At 40.2% G+C, this 11683-nt stretch overlaps 2 long non-coding RNA genes across 2 annotated transcripts; one reads left to right on the top strand and one right to left on the bottom strand.

Moving 5' to 3' along the window:
* Nucleotides 1-4503: 4503 nt before the first annotated feature.
* Nucleotides 4504-9491, bottom strand: LOC134297554 (uncharacterized). Its single transcript, XR_010004345.1, has 2 exons — nucleotides 9381-9491; nucleotides 4504-7555 (listed from the first exon to the last, which is right to left on the bottom strand). It is a non-coding gene; the product is annotated as an uncharacterized LOC134297554 (long non-coding RNA).
* LOC134297550 (uncharacterized) lies at nucleotides 7205-9741 on the top strand. The gene is made up of 2 exons (XR_010004341.1): nucleotides 7205-7330; nucleotides 9342-9741. It is a non-coding gene; the product is annotated as an uncharacterized LOC134297550 (long non-coding RNA).
* Nucleotides 9742-11683: the final 1942 nt, after the last annotated feature.

Raw genomic sequence — 11683 nt, 5'->3', positions numbered from 1 at the left:
GGTAAAAATTAAAACAGGACTTCTGTTCCTTTAGTCGTTTTGTAGACAAGAGAATTTCAGAAGTTGGAGCTCATCACAAAACTAACCTGCTGAAATTTCCTCTTCTGCACAACCATTAATGATATTGCAGTCCTGCTGTATTTTTAATCTGGCAACTCTTGCTCGCCTATGCCCGCCATCTTGGATTTTCCAGGAACACATCATAAAAGATGGTCTTGTATCTCTAAAATGAAAGGTAATGTGTAACATTCTGCATGGAAAAATAGCACTTCCTGGCGCAATATAGCTTAACCCCCATTACACCAGCATACATCACCAAAAGTATTCCAAATAAACTCTACTGATGCGAGTTCAGAATGAGTCAATTGAAGTCTTTAATTAAAATTCTTTATCAAATATGTGTAGAGTATTGGATTATCTAATTTAGTATTCTCAATAACTCTCTACATCTAATCAAAGTCTCTCAATAAGCCAATCAATTATTTGAATGCAGGTTTTCTCAAATTGAACAAACTAATTCAACTACACCACCTTAGCTCCATCATGAGAAAGTGGTGATGCCAATGACATCACAAAGAGGTACTTTACAAAGAACTGGCTGAGAGTAGCTCATTGAAAAATATAGCAAACACAGCAAAATCAGGGGTTGAGTTAAAGCATTCATGGCAGCAAGGGCTTTGCCAATCTGTTAACCCACCCTTTTGTTTGAAGTAATTAAATCCCTATGAACAAACTGTTCAGATTTATTTTCTTTAACTTTTTGTTTGAATGTCCCTCCCTTCCCTTCAAAAAACACTACGGCATTATTCTGTGCCACTTAGAACTCTAAGGCATCGATGGTTCTCTCTGAGCTTGTAATAATATCCCCCATGGATATTCCAAAAATAAATTGGTGAATCAAGTGCTTGTGAATGACTAGAGTGAAAAGCCCTATTAAGAAAGAAGTTCTTCAGTAATTCAGCAAGAAGGTCTAACCCCAGCCAAAAAACCCCCTAAACCTCTGTACAAGTTTCTGTCTAGCTTCCTGCCAATGCGCCTTCAGTGTATCCCTGAGGGACCATCTTGGAGTGAGTTCATCCTCCATGCTCATTCAAGTTGTTGGCTGCTCCGTTGAAGCTGCCAGGGGACATGCCAATCAAGTGGTAGAGTGTTGGGTTTTTTGTGTGCACAGGGATATATTTTTCTTTTAAAAAATTGTGATGAAGAAGCAATTGCATAATTTAGGAACTTGGTGACAGATGTAACAAAACAGCACACACAGTTTTTGAGAAGGAAGTGAACTGCACATGAATCATAACCTTCTGAAAACAGTTTCAGGGCACTCTGCGGCAAACAGTTCTGAATGCACGTGGGTGGAGTTTGAAGCTTTTCATCACTGAAGCCCCAAGTTCCTGTTTACCAAGCCTGTTTGCTTTTTTTAATACTCGCAAATAAATGGAGCACTAGGACAGCATATAGGGTGGTTCCAAAGTCAAATCTGGCAAATATACACATGCACAAAGAGTTTGTTTAATTCACTTTCTCTGCCTATAGAAATTGTCAGCATGTTTTATCTTTTATCCTAAACAACAAACAAAACAAAGAGATGGGCATAAGAGACGTATTTGTATTTTCAGTGGGGGAGTGAAACCCAGTCATTTTGACCAATACAAAGATGTTTCCCAACACAATTCAGAAGTGCCTTGGGCACTTGTACATGACAGCTTACTGCTTCCATTTAGGGTGTCTGTGTGGGTGTATTTCCCACCAACCAAAAATATAGAAAATCTTTTTATACAGGAATACATGACCTGGATGAGAAACTGGTGAGAGACTAGAATGAGATGTTACCACAGCCGGTAGTTAGGCAGGCATGTTACTTTTGAGGGGTTTCCCCTTCAAAGTGCTGAGTGCTACTACAATCTCTTATGGCTATGAACAATATAGAAGCAACATGTGGACTTTTATGACAACCCACCACTTCGTGCTGGAAAATGCAGGGGTGGGGATGCAGAAGGGATTGGGATAAAACATCAAATTGCTAGCAAAATGTGATCAAAATGTCAAAATCTCCTTCATGGGGTGAGTTGCAACTATATAATAATTGCAGGGTGAAACAGGCATCTGGAAAGATCTGACATCATTGGAATGTTACTAATGAAGGAAGAAGGCGAGGAATAAGTCAATATAGATAACTGTGGATGGGGGATATCTTTCACAATTGATCTGAAATCTAGAAAACCACATTAAAATATGTTTTTGTGACATGGCTCCCCTTTTGGGAGAGAGATTTTATGGGTGTCATATTGGTTATTAATCTTGATACCTTCTCTTTCTTTCATTCTTAGGAAGTAGGACTTCCTAACAAAAGGAAGTGCAAAGTTAGCATTTCCTGACCTTTTATTTAATGTTTATATGCCACAGTGCATTCAACATTGTGTTGCCAACTTTCTGCAAGAGGAATAACAATTTCACACTCAGCAATGGAGTTGTTGATTTACTGCAGGGCAATATTATGAAAACATCTTTCTACCAAGGACATTTTGGAGCTACCAGCTCCAAGAGGCTGTTTATGTAACTTTCTCGCAAGCCATGCAGGATGGAGGTTATTGAGACAGCTAGCTGTTTCGTGTTCAGTGGTTCCCATCTCTCAAAAGTCATTTGCCTTCTTCTTAAAAAATACACTTCTTGTATGCTATTAAAAGTATTTTAACTCTTTCAAATCTGCTTGAAGGCCACATTTTCCCCAACTCACTGGCAGAAATGGACTTTATGAGCATTGTGCTAATTCAAGAATTGCCCAATTTTTGATTTGTTATTGGGCTTCAGATCCCATCATTCCTAACAAATGCAACCAGTGGTAAAGAATAATGGGAGCTATAGTTTTGAACTATCTTTAGATGACAGGGTAAGAAATGTAATTTTATGTATATAAAAAAAACTTCTGTTTAGAAAACTAGTTATTTTAAAAGGGATAGGTTGTAGTCTAAAAAGACAGTATTGTGTAATGGTATCTGTGGTATATTGTATCTCCAGAGGACTAGGGTTAATTTCTCTATCCAGTTTTGGAAACCTACTGGGTGACCTTGGACATGTCACTTTCTTTCAGCTTAAGAGGAAGACAATCTTGGAGCCAGGCGAGTGTTAGGCCAGAACTCTGAAAAACCGAGGTTCAAATCCCTGCACAGTCATGGAAATCCACTGGGTGACTATAGACAAGTCTCACTCCCTTGACTTAATAGGGAAGCAAGGACAAACCCTGGAATAGAGTTTCTATACAATGACCTACAACTTACCGGGCAGGGATGTTGCAGCGGCTGATGTCCTCCCACCCACCATTGCACCTGGGGGGCTCTTCCTTCCTACATTGCCTGCAGTGCAGATGGCCAGCCAATCACTGGTGGGTCCCACCCCACATCCTGATTGTCTGGGGCCAGCTACCCAGCCTATTTAAGACTGCGCCAGGTTGCTCCCAAGCCAGTACACCTTTCAGCTGTCCCAGCCCTCCCATCCTTCACATATGTCACGTTGTTTGGTAGTTTTGTTAGAGTTTTGTTCCTTTGTCACAACGTGCAGGTGTTTGATATGGGCCCTAGATCTCGCTTGCTTGATCCCCTCCCCCCATTGGAAGGGGGGAACATCCAGTGGCTTAGCAGGGGTGCGGCGGTAAGTGTCCCGGTATTGTTCTGGTAGATAAACAGCTGCACCCCCTGGCGTGGTTAATTGGACAGTAGGTTGTCCAATTCCTAATCCAGGACCCATGCATGGTGACCAGCCCTGTTTCTCATTTATAATCAATAAACAAATTGTGACTTGTTGTTATCCCAACACTGAGTGTTTGTCGTTCTTGGGTCCTGTGGCGGAAAGTTGGTTATCTCCCATGCCCACTCAATTAGAGTAATCTAGAAGGCACATAACAGCAACAATAATCAGTCTGAATAGCTACGTTTCTGTTTATAGGAATGTATTTCATGCAAGATCATTCCTTAGAGGATCCCCTCTTTTAGCATGAATAGTCTTACTACCTCATGAGTTTGTTTGTCTGGAGAGCCTGAGGCAAAGAGGAAGGGGGCACATTGCTGCATGTTCAGAAGCAATAAAACTAGTCATTAAGCAGCAGTAATTCATGCTTCTCAACGCACAAGTTAAGAACTGCATTTAATATAGCTAATGGCTTAGAAGGGTTTTGGAACAGGAGGACTATAGAGAACATATGATCAGAGCAGCAGGGAAATTATCCATTTAAGCTGAATTGTTTATGAAACATATCTCAGCCAAATTGTTTGAGAAACTTTCTTTGAATGTCAGTTAGACCTCTGTACAAAGGCACAAGAACAACACTTGTATGAATTACAAACACAAAAATGACTAGCAAAGCCAAGAAACAGAGGAAGTAAACAAAGAGAACATAAAACAAAAATAAATGGCAAAAACTGTTTCCTAGCACTTTAAGAATAATATTTTCAATAGAGGCCTGGAGAATTAGATATATGTTTACATAGTTCAATAAAAACCCAACGAACATGATTTGTGAAAGATATATTTGAATTCTGTGTCAAACAACAATTTGATTTTGCATGCACATAAATGTCTTAAAGGCACTAACCAGATCTTGTCTGATCTTGGAAGTCAAGCAGGATCAGTTCTACAATACAATCAGCTCACTTGGATGGATGGTGTAACTCCACCCTACCACCGTGCTGCTTTTCTTCCTTGTTTTTTACCATTGTTGTTATTTTACAGACACTTCATAAATTAAAAAATAGAGCAAGGGATGCACCTTGACTCATTGTACAAGGTAAGTCCTAGGACAGTGGCCCAATAAGAGGCTATAACCTAGTCAGTATTTCTCAAACTGTCCTACTCCACATGTTTTGGAATTCAGCTCCCAGAAATCCCAGCCAGCTTACCAGCTGTCAGTAGGAGCTGAAGTCCAAAAGACCTGGAGGAGCATAGTTTGATAAACTCTGCCCTAGATAGTTCCATAGTGGGGAGATGATAGATTAGCAATGAGTATTGGGCATTACACAATATTGTGCTGGTTCATCACCTCCTTGCAATAGACTACCAAGTTAGTATTTGATTAGAAGACCCCCCAGCTAATAACAACTATGATAGGTTCTATGTCAGAGGAATGAACTGGTCAAACCACTTCTGAATATTCTTTGTCCATGAAAATCCTATGGAATTCATAAATTCTTAAGTCAATAGTCAAACACACATCTTGTAAAAAGTACAACAAAGTGCACTTTTTACTTTTTCATACACTCCAACCATCCTGATTTAGCAGGAACATTCTTAATCATTCGTTTGTTATCTTCCTTTTCCAGCTGCTTTGTAAATATACCCATTACTCTTTGCTCCTCCCACTTTTGCCTTCATCCTTTACTTATTTCAGCTACAGCAAACTGAGGTCAACATGCAAAAGTAATTTGTACTCAATCCACTCAGCGGAGAGGGAAGGGGAGAAGCAGGGTGATATCTTGCTCTCTTCAGTTCAGGCAAAAGTAAATTGTTCACATTGATCACATTCTGATATTCCTGGACACATGTTTCTCAGTTTTCTTCTGTGAAATGTTGAAGGGTATGTGATCATTATCATATTTCAATAGGTATGTGTATATATGCCTTCAAGGTAGGGAGAGAGAATTTAGCTCTGTTCTCCCCTGCAGTGATTTGAAGGAAAAATCCTTCTCTGAGGGTACTGTGTGTACTGGGAATAAAGTTCTTACTGATACCAATTTTCTGCCAAAGTAAATACTTCTAAAGGACCATGTGCCTGACATGTCTTTCAATGGACTCCTGGAGAGGCACTGTTAGAGGAGGCATTTGACTTCTGCAATTTAAAGGAAGGTGCAGGCTGGCAATGCTAGATGATCAATGGTACAACTGACCAAATACGACAATATTCACAATGACTATTGGTCACTCGCTGCTTTTGGTGCTGCATGCACACAAATAACAACACACACACTTCTTTTATAGCCATGTGTCAAGAACGAGGGTGGGGGGGCTTGTAGTCTCTCTTCCCATAACTTGTCAAGAATTGGTAGCATTTTTTCCCAAGTGTGATAAGCAAAGAGAGGGTGGCATTTTGGGAGCCACTGGTTCTAATGTTCTGGGCACAGTTATGCCAGTTGGGGCATGAGCAGGTGAGAATCTTAGAGACACCTCTTCCAATGGATCAGAAAGAGACTGTCTCTGGCCCCAGAGAAGTTTCTGTTTGGTCTAACATTGTTGCCAAGCCTGATCAATTGCAGCATGAAGCCAACACTTGAACAGCAGTGCTCACACACCTACACAATGGGTATCAGTGGGTGAGACTGTAGGTTCCAAGGCTTGATCTTTGATCTAGACTTCTTTGTAGCCTCCATTTTCTTTCTTGGCAGGTCCTGGCTTAGTGCCAGAAACCTGTTTCATCTCTGAAGCCAATGTTTTGGAAAGATCTTCCTTCTTTTTTGTTGAGCAAGGCCGAGGCCATAACAGAGAGCTGTTGTGAAAAAGTGAGGCTTGATGACCTTCATGGGGTTGGGTAATATTCAAACTTTCCCTCTAGACTTTGGGGGGGGGGGGAATCTTTTTTTAAAAAAAATACAGCTCCTAGAATTCCTCAGCTGATGTAGTTACTGGCTTTACAACAGGAATTCTAGAAGCTGTTGTCCAAAACAAGAACTTCTCTGAGCTATATCCTTAGCCATAGGAACAATGTATGCACAATTGCAGCTCTGTGTAATAAGAATAACAACTAAATGCATTATGGGGGGAAATCCTCAATCCTTCCCCAATCATAGGAAATGCATAGTAGATTTGCATCTGTACCCCTCAACTCTGGCACCGACAAATGAAGGAATATCCCTATTCCAGCACTGAAACTGTCCTCCTTGCAAAAGCAAGCCTTTCCCATGACTGGCTACTCACAGAAAGGTATTGTGCAAAGGATTCCTTTGCCTCCCCCTCTTGCCCTCCCTTCATGATTACGTGAGTGACAGTCCTGCCAAATCAGAGCGGCCATTCATTCCCAGGGCAGTGGTCAGAGAGCACAGAAAGTACTGACATTACTTAGCCAAGTAAGATTGGCAGTGGGCAGAACAAAGGCAGCTTTTGGCTGGGTGCTTTCATGGCCATTTAATCAAAGCAACTCCAAACACTCCTGTTCTTTGTCTCCTTTTGATTATTTTGAAGCAAAGAGTACACAAGGATGTAACAGATCTGCTTAATCCCAGAAGCAGGTGATGGAGCATTGTGTAATCATCCTGGCTCCTCTATGAACAAAAACCAAGGAGCTGGCCTTTGTCCCCCACTCTGTTCCAGCATGTTTGCTTTCCTGTGGTTAAAGTCCCTTCTAGGCTGGGTGAGTGTTGGAGATTTTCAAAGGAGAATGTGTTGGCTGTCTAAAGTGTAAATGAGCTGCGCAGAGGCTGAGCCCTTTCTTGAAGTCAAATGTTCGCAGAGTTCTCCCCATCTTGTATGCTGCACATATGCTGTGACACTGCAGAGCAGGAATACTCAGGAGGCCTTTGATGCCTGGCTGCTGCAGAGAGGGAAGGAGGGAAGGAAGGAGGAACAGAGAGAGAGACTGGAAAAAGGAAGGGTTGTTATTCACATTTTGTGCAGTTCTCTAGCTTCCAATGACAAATCCTAGAATATAATGCAACCTGTAAATTATGAGAATGAGCTTCTGGAAAATCACAAACATTTCTTATTTGCCAAGACTTGTAAATTATGAAAACAAGCTTCTGGAAAGTCATGAATATTTCTTATTAGCCTAAACTTACTTTGGTTAAAATTTAATGTTAAATTTCTCTTTGGGTACTTTTATCACAGGTAACCTCTTCTTTTCTCCCTTATTAGGGCAGTGGTTTTCAACCTGTGGTTCCCCAGATGTTTTGGCTTTCAGCTCCCAGAAATCTTAACAGCTGGTAAACTGGCTGGGATTTCTGGGAGCTGTAGGCCAAAACACCTGGGGACCCACAGGTTGAGAACCACTCGTCTAGGGAATGGACTTTCACCCCATGATACCCACTCAGTACCAGTGGTGTCAAACTTGTGGTCCTCCGAGTATTTTGGACTTTAGCTTCCAGAATTCCTGGCCAATGAACAAGCTGCTGAAGGAGTTGAATCCCCAAACATCTAGAGGGCCACCATTTGACACCTAGGCAGTAACAAAAGCTAGTTCTGTATGTTAAAGGGTCTTGAAGGTCTTCGTACTTTTTAAAAATACCATATTTCATTGCATTATAGTGAGTGAGTGAAGCAGGCTGGTGGGTCTTTGAGTGGGAGGGTGGATGGACAAGCGGATGGAGACTTACACTGGTGAATTGATGATGTGATTGCTATGCAAGGAAAACAGAAATAACAAAACCGGGACCTCAAAAAATAAGGGTGTGACTATGGCAGCTATTATGCAATTAACTATGGTATTCAAGCCTTTTGGAAATCTGAACGTCAGAAGAGAATGCGTCTGGAACATGGCCATACAGCCCGGAAAACTCACAGCAACCCAATCTGAACACTTCATTGTAGTTCAGTACCTCAGAATCTCACTAGGTTCCAGCCATCATGGTAACAGAAACAAAGATTGTAGTGTGATAGGTACAGTGTTATAATATTGAATGATCAAAGCAAGTATAATAGCATCAACCTTAATACCTTTTTACTTCTCATCATTTCTAATGCAGTGTATACTTCTTCCCCTTTGGGACTGGCCAGTTTCACATAGTAAATAAATGTAAAATGACCCTAGGATTCAATTGGTACCAGCTTAACACTAGCAGACCATAGATGCCAACACATAAGAAACAAATATAAGGAACCATGGGGCCTTATCCATTCTAAGAAGCAATGCTCATATAAGAAGAGAAGAGACCTTTTAATAGCCCAAATGCCTACCTAGTTCAGCATTTTGAGCATACAGCAGACCATGGTAACCTCACAAACAATACAGGCAGTCCACAAGCTACAAACATCTGACTTATATAAAATGCTTACAAGGGTGAGAAACCAAGAAGTGAGAAGAAATCTACCCCTAGGAAAGGAAATTCACTCCTGTAAGAGTTATCATGGGGAAAAGGTGTCTCCACTGAAGCCTTATCACCAATCCTTGTTTCCATGACAACCCAAAATTTTCAAAATCCAGTCTTCACGGACATAAAATGAAGGGCACAGACAGCAAAACTAACATTATAGGGTTGTTAACCTTTCCCTGTACTATCAAAAACAAAAAATATTTTTGGCTAGAGTTACAATTAAAAATGTACCTATTCCAACTTGCCTGCAAATTAAACTTAATAATAATAATAATAATAATAATAATAATAATAATAATAATAATAATTTTATTCTTCTTTTATTCTTATACTCAGGGCAGCTTACAAATGCAAAAGAAAATACATACAACCTACTTGTTTGTAACTTGGGGACTGCCGGTATTTGTATGCAGCATCTCAAGGTTTATTCCAAGCTCTCCTGCTCCTCTGCATAAGGAACCAGAAAGGTGGCACCAAAGAGGTTTCTTCCTGATCTGCCCAAGACCATGCGTTATTTTTCATGACTGTGTAGTTCATCATGTGACATTGTTATACCACAATTGCACAGAATTAGCCCCATCTTTTCATGGAGCTTCACACAAGATCATGCTTCTCCCATTACTTTACTGTGCTGTCCTGCTTTTGAGTAACTTGGAAATCAATTTTTCCACTTGAAATCATTCATTAAGAGGCTCCTGTCCCACTATGATTTAGTAAATGTTTTTGAATACAAATATCTCATTTGGCTTTGTTGCAATATTGTGAACGGAGCGAGTGTGATGTGGATGTGGTTTCATTCTCCTTCCTTAGATATTCTCCAGATATTTCCAGCAAGGAAAATTTGACCCATTTCAGTGGTTGGATCGTGAAGATATTGGGATTTCAAAGTGCTCCCAATAGAACTGCCATATTTTTATTGTCTGCCATTTTTTAAAAAGTCTTTTTAAAGGAAGGCTAATAGCACAATAGTGCATTTTAATGTAATTCTATTAAGGCTTATTGTCTACAGAAATCATGAGGTTCATGAAAAGTTTGAAGAGGAAATAAAGACGATTATTGCCCAAAACCTAACCAGGCAAGTATTGATTAAAAGAGGAAGGCATAGGAAAAATTGGTGGAAGTGGCATTATATGTGTTTATCTTCCTGGTCGGGGGGGGGGGTGTCTTTCTGTAATGACATCTTTATGTAATTGTCCAAAAAGGGGTTGCTAGAAATAATATCATACAAAAGCTGACTGGCACAACTCGAGGATCACAACCAGACACAGTGAAGACATCTGCCCTTGCGCTTTGTTACTCTGCTGCTGAATATGCATGCCCAATGTGGAATACATCTCACCACGTTAAAACTGGAAATGGCTCTTAATGAGAATGTTGCATTATCTCAGGATGTCTATGCCCCACACCACTAGAGAAATTATACTGCTTAGCCGGCATTGCACCACCTAACATCCGCTGGGAAGTAGCAGCCAACAATGAAAGGACAGAGGCAGTGACATCTCTGGCCCATCCCCTGTTCAGATATCAGCCAGGAAGCCAATGCCTTAGATCAAGAAATATCATCTTCTTAAGATCTATAGAGATACTCACAGGAACACCTCAGCAGGCAAGAGTCCAAAAGTAGCAGCTTAAAACCCGGAACCTCAATCAGTGGCTGATACTAGATGCGAAACTCCCTCCTGGGCACACAGAAGACTGGGCAACTTGGAAGGCACTGAACAGACTGCACTCTGGCACCACGAGGTGCAGAGCTAACTTTAAGAAATGGGGCTACAAAGTGGAGTCCACAACATGCGAGTGTGGAGAAGAGTAAACCACAGACCACGTACTACAATGCAGTCTGAGCCCTGCCACATGCACAATGGAAAACCTTCCTACAGCAACACCGGAGGCACTCAAAGAGGCCAGCTTCTGGTCAAAGGACATTTAATATAATGCCAAGTTTTAACCTTTGTTTGTGGTTTTTCTATACATTATAACTGTATTCTCAATTCACTTCTGACATGATAAATAAATAAATCTTGGGCAACTCAGCTTCCTCTTTCAAAAAAGCACCCATCAAGGAGCAGGAGGGAGAGCAAACAGAGTGGAGTAAATGGCATTGTCATATTTCAATTGTGAGAAAGAAAATATGGGAAATAACACCACTGAAGTGCAAATGCAGTGATGATTGAAAAGAATGTATTTCCACTCTGCTACCCTTCTGAATACAGAAGAGGTGATTTTCAAACAGAATGACCCAACACAACACTTTAGCATAACAAGCACCCAAGCAATGCATTGTAGAAAGTGACAGAGAAAACCCCAATAAGATATTACACGAAAACACATTGGTGCTCTCCCTGATGTGTGATGGCATTGAACCAGAATTTACAATATTTATTTTTAAATCGTTTTTATTAATTACACAATAAACAGATATATGAGTAAACAGTAAACAATCCATACACAATCAATATAAACACGAGAATTGACAACATTTATGTAAACATGAAAGTTAGTAGAAAATCAAGTAATAAAAATAGTGAATTAGTTAGTCTTTCTTTTCTTTTTCCACTTTTCTCCTTTTTTTCTTCCCCTCTCTCTTATTTTCTTTCTCTTCAATCATTTTAATGCATATTACTTTGATTGCAAATTAGATTGTTTGTGATATAAATTAATAAAAAAAACAAAAAACA

The sequence above is a fragment of the Anolis carolinensis genome, chromosome 1 (genome assembly GCF_035594765.1).
Source record: "Anolis carolinensis isolate JA03-04 chromosome 1, rAnoCar3.1.pri, whole genome shotgun sequence".
In the NCBI taxonomy this organism is placed as follows: Eukaryota; Metazoa; Chordata; class Lepidosauria; order Squamata; family Dactyloidae; genus Anolis; species Anolis carolinensis.
This window is presented reverse-complemented; position numbering and strand designations above follow the sequence as displayed.